General features: G+C 46.2%; 1 protein-coding gene across 2 annotated transcripts in view; it reads right to left on the reverse strand.

Annotated features, from left to right (window-relative positions):
- Positions 1-14123, reverse strand: part of SCARA5 (scavenger receptor class A member 5) — a 101831-nt gene that overhangs the window by 58805 nt on the left and 28903 nt on the right. The gene's annotated exons all lie outside the window — the stretch shown is intronic.

Consider the following 14123-nt stretch of genomic DNA (forward strand, 5'->3'; position numbering starts at 1 on the left):
GTGGTGGTGCATTATTTATACTTAAATGCTTCTGTCTATTATGATGCTTGACATCTTAAAAAATCTTTCTTGCTGGGAGAAACTGCCCCTCCCTGGACTAGCCAATTCTTAGAGATAGCAAGGAGCCCAACCCTAGCATGTCTTTGATATGCAAACTAACCAACTCAGAGCTGCACCTTCTCTGTCCATCTGTGCACCCCAGGAGGCAATTTTTCTCTGTCCTAATCATCCCAGGGCTAAGTACCAGGTACCAGAGGCCACCCCAATAGCCCAAAACCCACCCAAAGTCTTCAAACTAGCCAATCCTAAACTGGTTACTCTGCACTGCCTTTCCTTTCCTGTGGAAACCCCAATAAAGGCCTAAATGCTCCTCTCATTCTGTCTTCTGCCTCCTGACCATCCTGGAGCTTCCCCGTGTGGCCCAGCGTGGTGAGCCACGCCTCCTGTCTCCCGGTCCTGTTGGAACAATGCATTCTGTTCACCAGAGCCTCTCCTCTCTTTCCTCTTGTGGCAGCACCTGACTAAGCCTCTCATGAAAGAATACAAAACAGGGAGGTCCCCTAAGATGCAGGGGAAGAGGAAGCCCACAATGCTTTTTCCTTGTCAATGCTTTTTTTAAAAGAATATATTTTTATTGATTTCAGAGAGGAAGGGAGAGATTGAAACATCAATGATGAGAGAGAATCATTAATTGGCTGCCTCCTGCACGCCCCCTACTGGGGATCGAGCCCACAACCTGAGCATGTGCCATTGACTGGAATTGAACCTGGGACCCTTCAGTCCGAAGGCCAACGCTCTATCCACTGAGCCAAACTGGCTAGGACCCTGTCAATGCTTTTTTACCAGGAATGGCTTCTAGCGTTCTTTCATTCCCTGGCAAATGAGAGTGAATAGTGTTCCCCTCTAAGGCCATGTCTCCCCAGAGCCTGTGAATGTGGCCTTATTCAGGAAGAGGGTCTTTGCAGATGCACTCAAATTCCATAAGCTCATACTGGATTAGAGTGGGCCAAATACTGTATTATCTCCCTGATGTGGGAAACCTAAAAAGTCAAACTCACACAAGCAGAGAGTAGAATGATGGTTGCCAGGGGTTAGAGGGAGGGAGAAGTGGGGAGATGTTGGTCAAGGGTACACAGTTGCAGTTATTCAAGATGAATACGTTTTAGAGATCTACAGCATGGTGACTATATTTAATAATAATACAGTCATGTACCACGTAACATTTCGGTCAACAACAGACCGCATGTACGATGGTGGTCCCATAAGGTTATAAGGGAGCTGTAAAATTTTTATTGTCTAATGACATCGTACTGTCATAGTATTACACATTCCTCACATGTTTGTGGTGATGCTGGTGTAAATACACTGACTGCGCTGCCAGTCCTGTAGAAGTATAGCACATATGCCCTGGCCGGGTGGCTCAGATGGTTGGAGAGTCATCCCACACACTAAAGGGTTCAATTCCCGGTCAGGGAACACACTTAGGTCGAGGATTTGATCCCCAGTTGGGGTGGGTGTGGACAGGAGGCAACCGATCAATGTTTCTCTCTTTCTTTCTCTCTTTCCCATTTCCTCTCTTTAAAATAAATAAATATATCCTTGGGTGAGGATTTTCAAAAAACGTGTAGCACATATGTATGGTGCCAAATGGGCACTAGACTTACCAGGGGATAATAATAATGACAATAATAAAGGACTATGTTACTGGTTTATGTAATTACTACACTATATTTTATTGTTATTTTAGAGAGCACTCTTCCTACTTATAAAAAAAAAGTTTGCTGTAAAACAGGATACCGTGTTATGCCAGCAGCAGCGTCTCTTGATTGCATCATTTCGTTTTGTGCTTGATTTAATTTCGTGTTGTGTACAGTAACATGTTGTGCAGGCACGTAGCCTAAGAGCGATAGGCTATGCCTTATAACCTAGGAGTGTAGTGGGCTATACCATCTAGGTTTTTGTAAGTGCACTCTATGGTGTTCACACAATGAAACGACACATTTCTCAGACCGCATTCCCATCATTAAGCGGTGCATGACTGCACTATATTGTATGCTTGAAATCTGCTAAGATTTTACATGTTCTCACCACACACTCACACACACACACACACACACACACACACACACGGTGGTAACAATGTGATGTGATGGTTATGATAACTGGCTTGATTGTGGTGATCACTTTACAATGTATGCCTATATCAAAGCATCACATTGTATACCATAAATATATATAAATTTTATTTGTGAATTACAAAGCTGGGGGTGGGGGGATAAAAGAAAAAACAGTTTAAAGGGAAACTTGGGGCATTTGACTGACTCCCTTTACTCCCAAATAATGCCTTTACTGCCAAAGAAGGTAGAAGTTATAAAAAAACAAAACAAATAAAAAAAAACTTTGTCAAAGCTGTGAGCTTCAACAACCAGGGGAGGCACCAGAGAGCACGTGTCTGGGTCTGAGTGACATCTGGGACCCTTGAGGAGGGTGCGCGGGAAGACAGGCCTTCCAGGGGAGCAGGAGTTTAGGGGGATCAGGAGCCTTTGAGTACAAGTTCCCATTTGGCTAGAGAGGCCTGGGAAACCCTGAGCAGGACATGTCCCCGCCCTGGGCCTCAATTTCATTTACAACCGTTGAGGCCAGAGCCGATCCTTCCCAGCGCTGGTTTTATTTGTCATTCAGCCCCTCCCTTGCTGGGCGCCCTTGGGGTTCTTGCCCAGCTTCTCCTTGTCTGTGGCAGGAGTGTGCTCTAGCCCCCGCCTCCAGGGAGCCCCTGTTGGCAGCATCTGAAACCAGGTGGGGGCAGCACACCTGGCTCGGAGAGGGAGTAAGGAAAGACCTGCTTGCTCACCTGGGAGGGTGCTGGTGGCTCTAGGGCAGTCACACGGGTGATGGGTCCTCAGGGTTACAGAAGGATTCCTGTGGCTTTTTAAAAGGGCGGTTTTATTAAAGCACCAAGGACATTAGAGGAAATTGACCACAGTTGTTTTCCTTTCTCCACGTTCCCTTCCGCCCTCCCTCCCTTGGTCTGTATATCTGCTTGCATAATTGCCCTCGGACTGCACACACGCAACGGGGCAGTCTTTCTTCCCTTAACATCACTTCATAAACATCTCCCCACGGAGCTCCACGGTTGTCACTTGGGAAGGCTGTGTAATATTCCTTTGTGTTGATTTGCCATCAGTTCGCTAAACAACCCCCTAAGGCTTGACATTTATGTTTTTTTCCAGTTTTGAGGGATGGTGAAAAATGTTGAGTTTTGTACACATGCCTGTCTTTCTTCCTTGAGAGCAGTGGAGTAGGGTTTTTTGAGATCAAGGGTATAAAGGGCTTTTATAGATGCTGAAAGGACCCGGAACTTCCTCCAGGCAATCTGCCTGTTTACTCTTGCTCAGTGGCCACTGCTAATTAACGGTCAGGGGACAGGTGTTCATGGGTAGGAGACCCCTTTCCTCAACTCCTCCCGGGAAGATGCAGTTTTCCCAAAACCCTGGCAGATGATGTGTCTCACAGAGGACAACCTGCCAGATCCCAGGGTTGTTAACTGCAGCACGAAGGAGAAACAGCGCTTTGCAGAAGGAAATCCTCCCACAGTGAGTCTGCATGGCCAGGGATCTGTGGTTCCCCCGTTTCCCACCCTGGCAACTGGCACCGTTGCCTCCAGCAAGTCACTTTGGGACACCTTCACGGCCTCCCCCATGTTCATGCAGGTGCTAAGGGGGGAGGCTCCAAGGACTCTTGGTAGAGATAGGATCTCTGCAGCCAGGGACAAGGGGTGCTGGCTCCAGGCAGCCCCACTAGACAACACTGAGCTCACGTCGATGCTCTCTTCAGAAAGAAGCCTTTGGGAGAGGCCACTCATATCTCCTGAGCTGGAGCAGAGACCGGGCCCACAACTCTTCTGGGGTTTCCTGAGAGGGGGAGGCTATGGATTGGGACCACACAGCAGGCTGAGACAGGAATACAGGAAGTGCCCAACCCTGGTCCCCTGTCCCAATCCCTGCATCCCTTGGATTGCTCCATAAAGGACCTCAGGGAATGTGGGGCTCTCACAAAGGAGCACAGGGAAGACAAAAGCCCCGGAGGCTCCTGCTGGCCATCAGGCCACACTGGGCTGTCAGCCAGAAGGGCCACTGGGGCCAAGAAGATTTGGGTTTTCCATCTCTGAGGACATTATCCTCATAAGACCATCTGCCTGGAGGCCACAGTAGTGGAACTGCCCACCATCACCAAGTTGAGACCCGATGGTCATGTAAGAAGCTCTCGGTCTTGTCTTCCTTCTTCCCAGGCGCCTCCCATCACATATGTGAGGCATGATTCTACTGGAAAATTATTCATCGTTTATCTGAAATTCAACTTGATCAGGGCATCCTGTTTTTTTGTTTGCTAACTGTGGCAACCCTACATGGGGGCAATTGGAAGGGTCCAGGTGACAGATGATGGAGCCTGTTGTGGTTTGCTGATGAAGTGAACATGGGAGGCAGGTGAGATAAATCTGGGAGGATTCCTTGGTTAATACAACCGGGTAGATCGTGGTGTCATTTATAGGAATGGAGAAAAATGGGGGAGGAAAAATCAAGAGTTCTGTTCACATGTTGATTCTGAGATGCTTATTAAATGGCCAAGTAGGGATGATACAAGTAGGTAGTTGAACATATTAATTTGGAATCCAGGGCAAAAGTTGGAGGTGGAGTGTGATGGAATTTGATGAAGGTCACCAGGAACAGAATTCAATTAAAAAAGAGAAGAAGACCCAGGACTGAACTCTTAGTCGCTCATAGATATAGAGGTGAAGCAGGTGAGGGCAGGCAGCAAAGAAGACCAATCAACTGCTTCACTAAATTACACTGGAATTTCTCAGAATGTAGTGTCTATAGTTTGAGGTTTACAGAGAAACATTATGGAGCCCCTGCTATAAGACAGACATTGTGCAAGGCACTTTATGTGTTATCTCACTGAGTTATCTCAGTACTAATAAGTAATCATTATTATCCTAATTTTAATGTTTGTTTTTAAATGAGGCTTAAATAATTTCCCCAGGTCGCAACTTGTAAATGATCAAGCTGACATTTTGAACTCAGGTTTGCTCGGTCTCAAAATGTCTGTTCTTTTCTCTACACGGTGCTTTATAATTTATTTTTTGCATATCTGCTCTCTAGCTGGTGCAATCTTTATGGCCAGGGCCTTTCTTTAGTCCTCTTCCTATCTTGCTGTGTATAACACAGTGCCAGGCCCTTGGGTGGGGGCAGACCAGGCATGATGCCTACAGGACAGTTGCAGAAATTCCAAGAGTTTATAACTTCTTTCCCAAAGGGTGGAGAACAAGAGCTTATTAGTTGCTCAGCTTCAGTCCCAGTCCAAACTCAAAACCACCAGTAAGTGATAAAATCTACTTGATAGCTCTGGCATTTGCAGCAGAAGACAAGACCAGGGAGCAGAAGGAAAGGTAGGGTTTGAAGGTACAAAGGCTGAGCCATGAAGAGGAAGATGCAAGCTGCAGAAGAAAAAAAGAGACTAACGCTAGCCCATTCCCATCTTTTCTTTCTTTCTTTCTTTCTTTCTTTCTTTCTTTCTTTCTTTCTTTCTTTCTTTCTTTCTTTCTTTTCTTAATAAGAAAGCTCCTTTTCTTAGCAAGATCTGGGTGCTTCGTTCACAGTGCCTCTAAAGTTTCCTCCAGTCCTGGCTCCTGGGATAGAAATAGAAGCAGTTGACAAGTCTCTCTCATTTCCTGTACAGCATGGTTAAGTGAGGGCTGGATTACGGTACGGTTGGTGGAAGTTATAGTCAGTGATAATCACCTAACAAACACCGGTGTTACTTAACTGTCCGCCATGGATATTGTAGGCAGTTTACATGGATGAATCAATTAAATCTCACCGCAATGCTTCCAAGTGGGAAGTGCCACCACTTCTGCCTCATAGACGAGGGCATCGAGGCTCGGGCACAGGCAGGCAGCTTGAATAACTCACCCAAGGTTTGCAGCAAGTGGGCAGGCCAAGATTTGGACCCTGGCAGTCTGACAGTGCCCATTCACCTTGCCACTGGGCGATAGTTACTGTTTGCAACAGGAATCTGTTGAAGAGAAGTCCCAGCTGTGGGACCATGGGCCCGCACTGGCAGCTCCTCTGAGCCTCAGTTTCCTCATCCCTATGCTGTAAACTCTTTTCTGATTCTTTTGATTGTTAGGAGAATGACATAATGTATATGAAAATTAATTAAAACTATGAAGCACAGGTCAGAGGTCAAAGATAAAGGACGAATTAATGGTCAATATAAGCCTACCGGAGGGGAGGGGTTCGACAGACTTTTTCTGTAAAGGGCCAGGGAGTATGTTAAGCTCTGTTAACTATGTTAAGCTTTGCAGATTATATGGTGTCAGTTATAACTACTCCACATTGCCACTGTAGCACAAAAGCAGCCATAGCAACACATAATGAATGAGCATGACTGTGGGCCAATAAAGCTTTATTGACAAAAACAGGCAGTGGCCAGATTTGGCCCTTTGAGGAAGAATTCCAGCAGGGTGTAGCTGAGATCGGTCCTCTGCCTTGTCCTAATTATTGTAACAATTGGAATGAAGACCCAGAGAGAGCTTATTGCCAAGTTTGCAGGGGACCTTCCCTCCCACCCCCCTGCCCATTTTTCTTATCTGAGGGGTGGTTGGAGGCATCCATCAAAGTCAGAGAGATATGAAATGTCCTTCATCCTGGGAAATGGAATCTTTTGTGGAGAAGTCAAGGTGTCAAAATTCCATTCTTCCTTTTTCCTCCCACTCCCCTGGAGCTAAGGTGGGACTGGGTCACCCTTTGCTGGGAAAGCTCTGATAGCTCAGAAAGGTCCACCCAGCCTAGGTGGGAAGCAGAGGGAAAGGTAGTTTCTCAGGTGAGCGAGGTCAAGGTTTGAGGAAGAACACTGGTGACCCCATCTCACCTCCCGGGTCAGTAAAGTGTGTCCATGGGCTGATGTGCCCTTGGTCACGTCCTCCTGGGAGCTGTACACGTGGCTGCATGGGTCGGAAGACTGGCTCAGACATGTTCAGACATGTTGACACAAGGCTGAAAGGAAAAGCTAAGTGACAGATGTCCAAATCCAGATTGAAGCTGATCCAACGGGCTGCAATACTTGGCAGAAACCAGAGTGATGACATATAACTAAGATGACTAACAAGAGCCACATTGAAGTTCAAGCAACAACAAAACCAACAAAAGCCTATTGTACTGACATAGGACGAAGGAGCTCTCACTGGGCAGGGTTTCCTTTGAAAGAGATCTGGTGCTCGGGTGGGGTGGAGAGTGGACATGATTATTGAATGACTGCATAGTATTCCATCCGTTGGATGTGGTCTCATGTATTGCTACGAGTTACCACTAGAAAGGCTCATGCAAATTTAGGTGACATCAACATACATGGGAGTCGAGATCAAAGTTGGTCACAGCCCAGCACGCCCTGCCCTGGCCAGACCACACAGGCTTTACTGTGTCTCATTCCACTGATCTCTCAAACCTGGAGCTTGTTGGGTGAGGATGGGGGATGGCCATTATGTTGAGGTGTTCAGTGTAGGTCAAACATTAGCTGAGCACCTACTATGTGCAGGGCATTATGCTAGGTACTGGGAGCACACAGGTAACAACACACAGTGCCTTCTCATGAAAGAGCTTTCTTTTGGACTAGAAAGGGATAAGCATATACATGGATAACTTCAATATAATGTAGCAAGGGTGCAGATAGGGGCAGCCACCACAGGGTCTCCAAACCAGGTCTAATGGGCCACTGTTGAAGGAACTGGTGTTTGCAACTCACTGAAGAGCATAAGAACGAGGAGAAAGCCTTATTATGAGTGGTTCCTGCAAGGGGACCTAGAAACCTCATGTACGGGATAGTCAAGGAAGATTAGGCAAAAGCCTGTCATTTGCGGCTGTTCTCCAATAGGAACACAACACCTCGTCTGTCTGGGAGAGTGGGAGGGAGGTTCTCTCCCTTGGATGGAGGTTGTACAGGGCATCCTCTGCGGCCCCTTCCACGGCTAAGCTCCTGAGTGTCATGAGTGGGACCGGCACGACCGAGCTGGCTCGCTCACTCACTCTCTCCCCGGAGGAGCCACAGTGCTGGAAACACTGTCTGTTTCTTAACTGGGTCCTGCACTGGCACAGCAAGCGCAGAGTCCCTCAGGCAAGGTCTCTAGGCTCCCCCTGTGTTTTTAAAAATGTGTGGGCTATGGGCACATGCTCTCCCACCACACAGGACACACCGAGCACTCTCTGTTTGTAAGCAGAACCATGAGGTGCACCGGTTAAACAAGTAGATTTCTAATCCTTTGCTCTTCTGAGAGCAAAATCCCTTTGATTATTCTAGTTATGATGATAATAGCATCTAATATTGATTGAGTACTTTAATGCCAGGCACTAAGAGTTTTCATGTATTAATTCATTCAATCCTCACAACAGCCCTACGGGGTAGGTACCTTTAGGATTCCATGTGATAGAAGAGGAAACTGAGAATTTGAGAGGTTAAATAATTTGCCCCAAGATTATAGAACCATTCGGTGGCACAGTCCAGATTTGGATCCAGAAGTTTACCTTCCAAACCTACTAGTATATCCTAAAGATAATAGAGCTATTCACTTGGAATGTAAAGACACATAGAATAATAGAACTATCATGAGCCCATTGTTTTTCAGACTATGGCTTGTATCCCATTCACGAATCATGAAATAAATGTATGGGTTGTGACTGTTTTTTAAAAAATGAATAGAATAGAATAGAAAGTCATCAGCATGCATCACATGTTTAAGACTTTTTCTTGTGTATATGTGTAAACTAGTTGCAATGTAAAATATATTTCTTAATTTAGGTCATGACCAAAAAGTTTGAGAAACACAGTCCAACCTGCTCATTTTACAAATGAGTGTACTAAGGTTCAGACAGCGAAGTGATTTCCCCCCAGGATTACAGAGTGTTAATGGATGAGCTGGGACTAAGCCCAAGTTTTTCTAACTCTCCGTTCACAACATCAAGCTTAATTGACTGCAAAGAAAGCCAAGAGAAAACGAACAATAATACTGATAGTGGTGGTAGCACTAATACTATAATAACAACAATAACAATGGCTACTATTTTTATCGTGCTGACTGTGAAAACAGCCCAGTGAGGCAGGCATACTTATTTCTCCCATTTTCAAAAGAGGAAACTCGGGTTCAGAAAGGTCAAATAACTAGGCCAACGTCACACAGCTGGTAACAGAGGGCAGGGTGGAATTCAAACCTGGACAGGCTGACTTAAAAGTCCATGGCGTTAGCAGTGTAAGGTAATACAGGATCATGTCTGTCTTAATATTCTTCCTAAATGCTATAATGCCAATACAGTATATATGATGTGTATATTAATATAGTTAATTAATATATGTAATTAATTACACACCTACTAGCACATGGCCTTGAGTGGAGATTCTATACTTATCTATATTTAGATACTTGGCTAAAACTGAAATAATCATCTTTTTTCCCACCAATAAGACCCCCTCCAAGGTTCCTTGTCTCTTTCATTCACTTATCCATTCACTTACAGAATAAAATAGAGTAGGCAGAATTTTTTTAAACGACAAAACTATGCATAATACCATTTTTTGTTCCAAAAAAGGATTAAGGCAGTTTATAAGGAGACATAAAATACACTAAAGTAACAATAGATTAAGGACAAATTAATGGTCAATATAAGCCTACCGGAGGGTTTTCATGTTAATTTCCTTCGAAGTCACACATCTTACAATGGGATGACAACGAACTACCTGTTTGCATTAATTACCTCCTTGAAGGCAAATTTTAATTACTCTCTGATTCACAGTCTCCTTAAGGTACAAACAAACTAATTCCTCAAGGAAAGCACACCTTCTAAGACAGAAAATAACTTCTCCTCAGATCCTCTTAGTCGACATGTGTGATGGAATGAACAGTGTCCTCAACAGCACCCTTAGGACAGCCCAGGATGGAATTTCACGACCTGTTTCTGACAGTGTCCCCATAAAGGCCAAGGGCATCGTGATGGTAATTCCAAGATGCACGATGAGGTCAGTGATCTGAGTACAAGTGGACATGGGCTTTGAGCACACGGTTCTCTGGTTGTGGCGTCAGGGACACACCTGCCTGAAACAAGGCGATCCAGAACAGGGGTGCTCAGTTCAAACAGCATGTGGGTCACTTGGTGTTCAGCTCTCCCCAGGCTGAGCCCACCCCAAGCACTCCAGCTCTCAGGAGTCAGGCTTTCCTTTGCAGAACTTGGCCCGCAGCACTGGCGATGTCACACGGTCCTAATGTGTATGTGTGCTTATAAATTTAAACACTCCCAGAGCAGGAACCACAACCATCTCATGATTCTCTTCATTCCCATGCTATAGACGGAATGTTCGCACCCCACCCAAATTCATATGTTGAAATCCTAACCCACAAGGTGATGGAATTAAGAGGTGGGGGGAAGGAGGGGGAGGGCTTTGGGAAATGATTAGGTCATGAGGGTGGAGCCTTCCTTATGGGATTAGTGCCCTTATAAAAGAGACCCCCGAGACACCCCTTGCCCCTTCTACCACGCCATGGCACATCGGGAAGGTGGCTGTTTACGAACCAGGCAAGGAACCCTCACTGCTCACCAAATCTGCCAGCACCTTGACCTCAGACGCCTCAGCCTCCAGAACTGTGAGAAATAGTGTTTGTTGTTTAAGCCCCCAGTCTCTGGCAATTTGCTATAGCAGCCCGAATGGACTGAAACACTGGGCTTGTTTGCCCACTAAGTCCTCATGCACAAGTGAAGTACATTCTAAGGGTCCTGATGGTGACGTCTAACTGCTGCTGTTAAGAAAGAACCAAATGAAGATGTGAAGGAGCCCGTTTCTCTCCAAGGAACTCTCCCAGGTCCAGGTCTGTAGTCTACATTGCTGTAACACTTCAGCGTCCCACCAAATTAGACCCCCAGATGTTTGCATTTCCCCTTTCTGCTGTTTCATTTTCACTCGTGGGAATTCAAGTTCCTCAATGACAAGAAAGGGGAGGAAGAGGTGGTTCCTGATGGCCATCTTTTGTCACCACAACGATGTCCCAGAATAGTCCTGGGTAAGATTGAACCGCCTCTAACCCTTGAACTCCATCAGAGAACATCTTTCCTAAAATGCTGGACCGAGCACCTCCTAACCACATGATCACCGAATCTCAATTCTCTTGTCCGGGAAGTTAGGTCCCCTATTCTGTACTGTTCAAAGATGACTCTGGAACAGAACAAGAACATCAGCCCAGGTAATAAATAAAATGGGTTGAAGAGATAGGAAGGATAGACTGGCATGGCCTCCTTGGGAGATGATGGACAGCTGTGGTCATAAAACCCAGTGATGGTGTGGAAATATCAGAGAAAAGACCCCAAGAGGATGATGGTCAGGAATGAATAGTTAGATGGTGGGTAGAAAGCCCAATTGTTGAAATAGTTTGTGCAATGGCTGGATTAACCTCCTGACAGGGGAAGCTGGGATGATGCCTAAACACAAGGTACAGTATTCGCCTTTTATTTTGAATGCCTGGATAAAGAGGTGAATTGAGAAAAGTCCCATGTAAGGTTTTATAGAGTAATCTTTTTGTGTAATTAGATTATAATTTCATAATATTGGAAAGCAGTAAGAGCAAGCATTTGTACTGCTCAGACATGGCACTGGGTTGCAGGGAATAACTCTGTCATCCAGTTGTAAGATGTATGAGCTTTTCATTGACGAGAAGGTTTTGAAGTCTAAGAATGGTTCAAACAGAACTCCACCTGTCTTAGTCAGCTAGGGCTGCTAAAACAAAATGCCACAGACTAGGTGGCTTCAACAGCAGACATTTATTTGTCACAGTGAAGGCTGGGGAGTCTAAGATCCAGGTGTGTGATTTGTTGATTGTTGAGGGCACTCTTCCTGGCTTGCAGATGGCCCCTTCTCACTGTCTCCCCACATGATAGATCTCTCTCTCTCTTGACCCACCTTCATGACCTAATTACCTCCCAAAGGCCCCACCTCCAAATACTACCACACTTGAGGTTAGGGTTTCAATATATAAATTTCAGGCAGGGGGCGGGTGCGGGGGAACACAATTCAGTGCATAGTGCATCCTATTCAAGGTGACCTCAGCAGGGCACTGGAGAGCATGTCCTGCCCAAGATGGGGAAACAGCCACAACAGGGCACCTGCAGAAGGCCAGGCAGGCTCTGGCTTACTCTGAACCATGTATCTCTCCATCATCTTGATATTTTCTGAAAGGAAGTATTACTGGAGGTCTTCAATCAGGGTAATCTGAAAAAACTAAGGTCAGGCAGGGCCTCCTTGAAAACTCCCCGACTTGTCCACTGCATTCCTAAGTCCCCTCCCTAGGGAGGAGACAGCTGGTAACTATTTCTTTCATTGGCCGCCCTCACCATATCTTTCCCAGAGGCCAACATGATTTCCCAGACAAGAACCTGGGCAGGTGACAGTGGCTATGCCATAGAGCCAAGAGATAAAGTATGATGCTTTGTTTCATCAGATCAGTTCCAATCCAACCAAAATTTTTATTCCACACAGGCAATTTGGTACCCAGAAACTTTAGGTTCAAAGGTGATAAAGATCAAAATCCTCCCTTGCCTTCCACATGGACCAACCAAGGAAGTGTGGCAATGTTTTCATTAGAAACCATGTTCCACCCTCCTTTCTGAAACTTCCAGGATGTCATCATAAATCCCATTCAAACGCCAAGCCAGGAGAAAAGTTTTCCTTCGTCATTATAGACAGCACACTTGTTTGAAACTCTCCTCTATTTTGAATGGAAATCTGTCTCTTTATAAAACTCACCCGTTTATCTCTTTCTACCATTGGAGGCCATATAGAATATATCTGCTCTTTTCAACATGGCAGCTCTTCAGATACCAGAAAAGAAGTTCATCCCCCTGCAAGTCTTCTCTTTCCAAGAGATGGTGGCCTTCCAGGCCCTCCGGGCATCCAGAGACCTGCCCCTGGGTCCCCACCAGTCTGACTCTCTCCTTTAGACCCTCTTCCATCACCTAAAAGTTCCTGTTCCCCAGATAAGTTGTAATACCGTAGCCTAGATTTCCTGCTGGGCTGAAACACTTTCCAAAAATTCTGGAAATTTGTAATGGTTGTGGCTGCTAAACCCACAAAACCCAGATCCCAATCTCTCAGTGGAACAGCCCAAGAACATGTTCAAATCATCCTCTGACTGGACATCATCCCTGAGATGAATCACCAGTTTCCCTCATTGTTGCTGTTGGCTGCCCTCCAGGCCAACGTTTGATGGGACAGACACCACCCCTAATGAAGCCCTTTGCCCTGAGTGTGGGAACCTGAGGGCGAAGGCAGCCTTGAACATCCCATCCCAGGGCCCAGGTGACTACTTTCACTTGACACAAAGTGAGACCAGACCAGGGAGGTCCTAAGCATCTGCCTCAGGATTGCTAGCAAAGGGTCATCTGAAGGGCTTAACCTCTAGATTCCTTCACTGGAGTTAATCCAAGGACCCCACCCTCAGCACTCCAAGCCAGCTCTGCCTGCCAGCAGCCTGCTCTGGCCAATCCCCCACCTGCCACACCCACACTTCTACTGTGTGTGCCTTCTCTGGATTACCACAGCACTTGTTGTGTCAACATACAGTTCCCATCATAGTCCCTATTGCAGGGCTCTATCTGTGTGTCCCTGCTTCATCCCTGAGACTGGGAGTTCCTTAGAGGAAGCCCCTGGGTCTTACTTAGCTGTGTCTGCAATCCTAGCATGGACCCTGGCACAAAGTAGGCACTCACGTAGGACCAGAGAGATCGAAATAAACCTGTCCCTTGGCTTACTTTGTCGAGCCTGATCTATCTCCAGTGAGAGAAAGGTGGGCATTGAGCATCCTTCCCTTTGGGTGGGAGTCAGCCTGTATTCCTCCACTATCTCCATCATGGTGGAATGACAATGGGTGGTGAACTGGGCTGCTCAAAGCATGGGGTCCTCCATCTGATCCCTTCCTACGTCCATGCTCTGCTCCTTCCTGACTAGAGAATGTGCTCCAAACTTCAGCCCATCGCCACCAACCTGTCCCGCAGACAGGAACTGGGAGAAGAGCCCAACTGAATGGGGGAACCCAT

The sequence above is a fragment of the Cnephaeus nilssonii genome (genome assembly GCF_951640355.1).
Source record: "Cnephaeus nilssonii genome assembly, chromosome: 5".
Lineage (NCBI taxonomy): Eukaryota > Metazoa > Chordata > Mammalia > Chiroptera > Vespertilionidae > Cnephaeus > Cnephaeus nilssonii.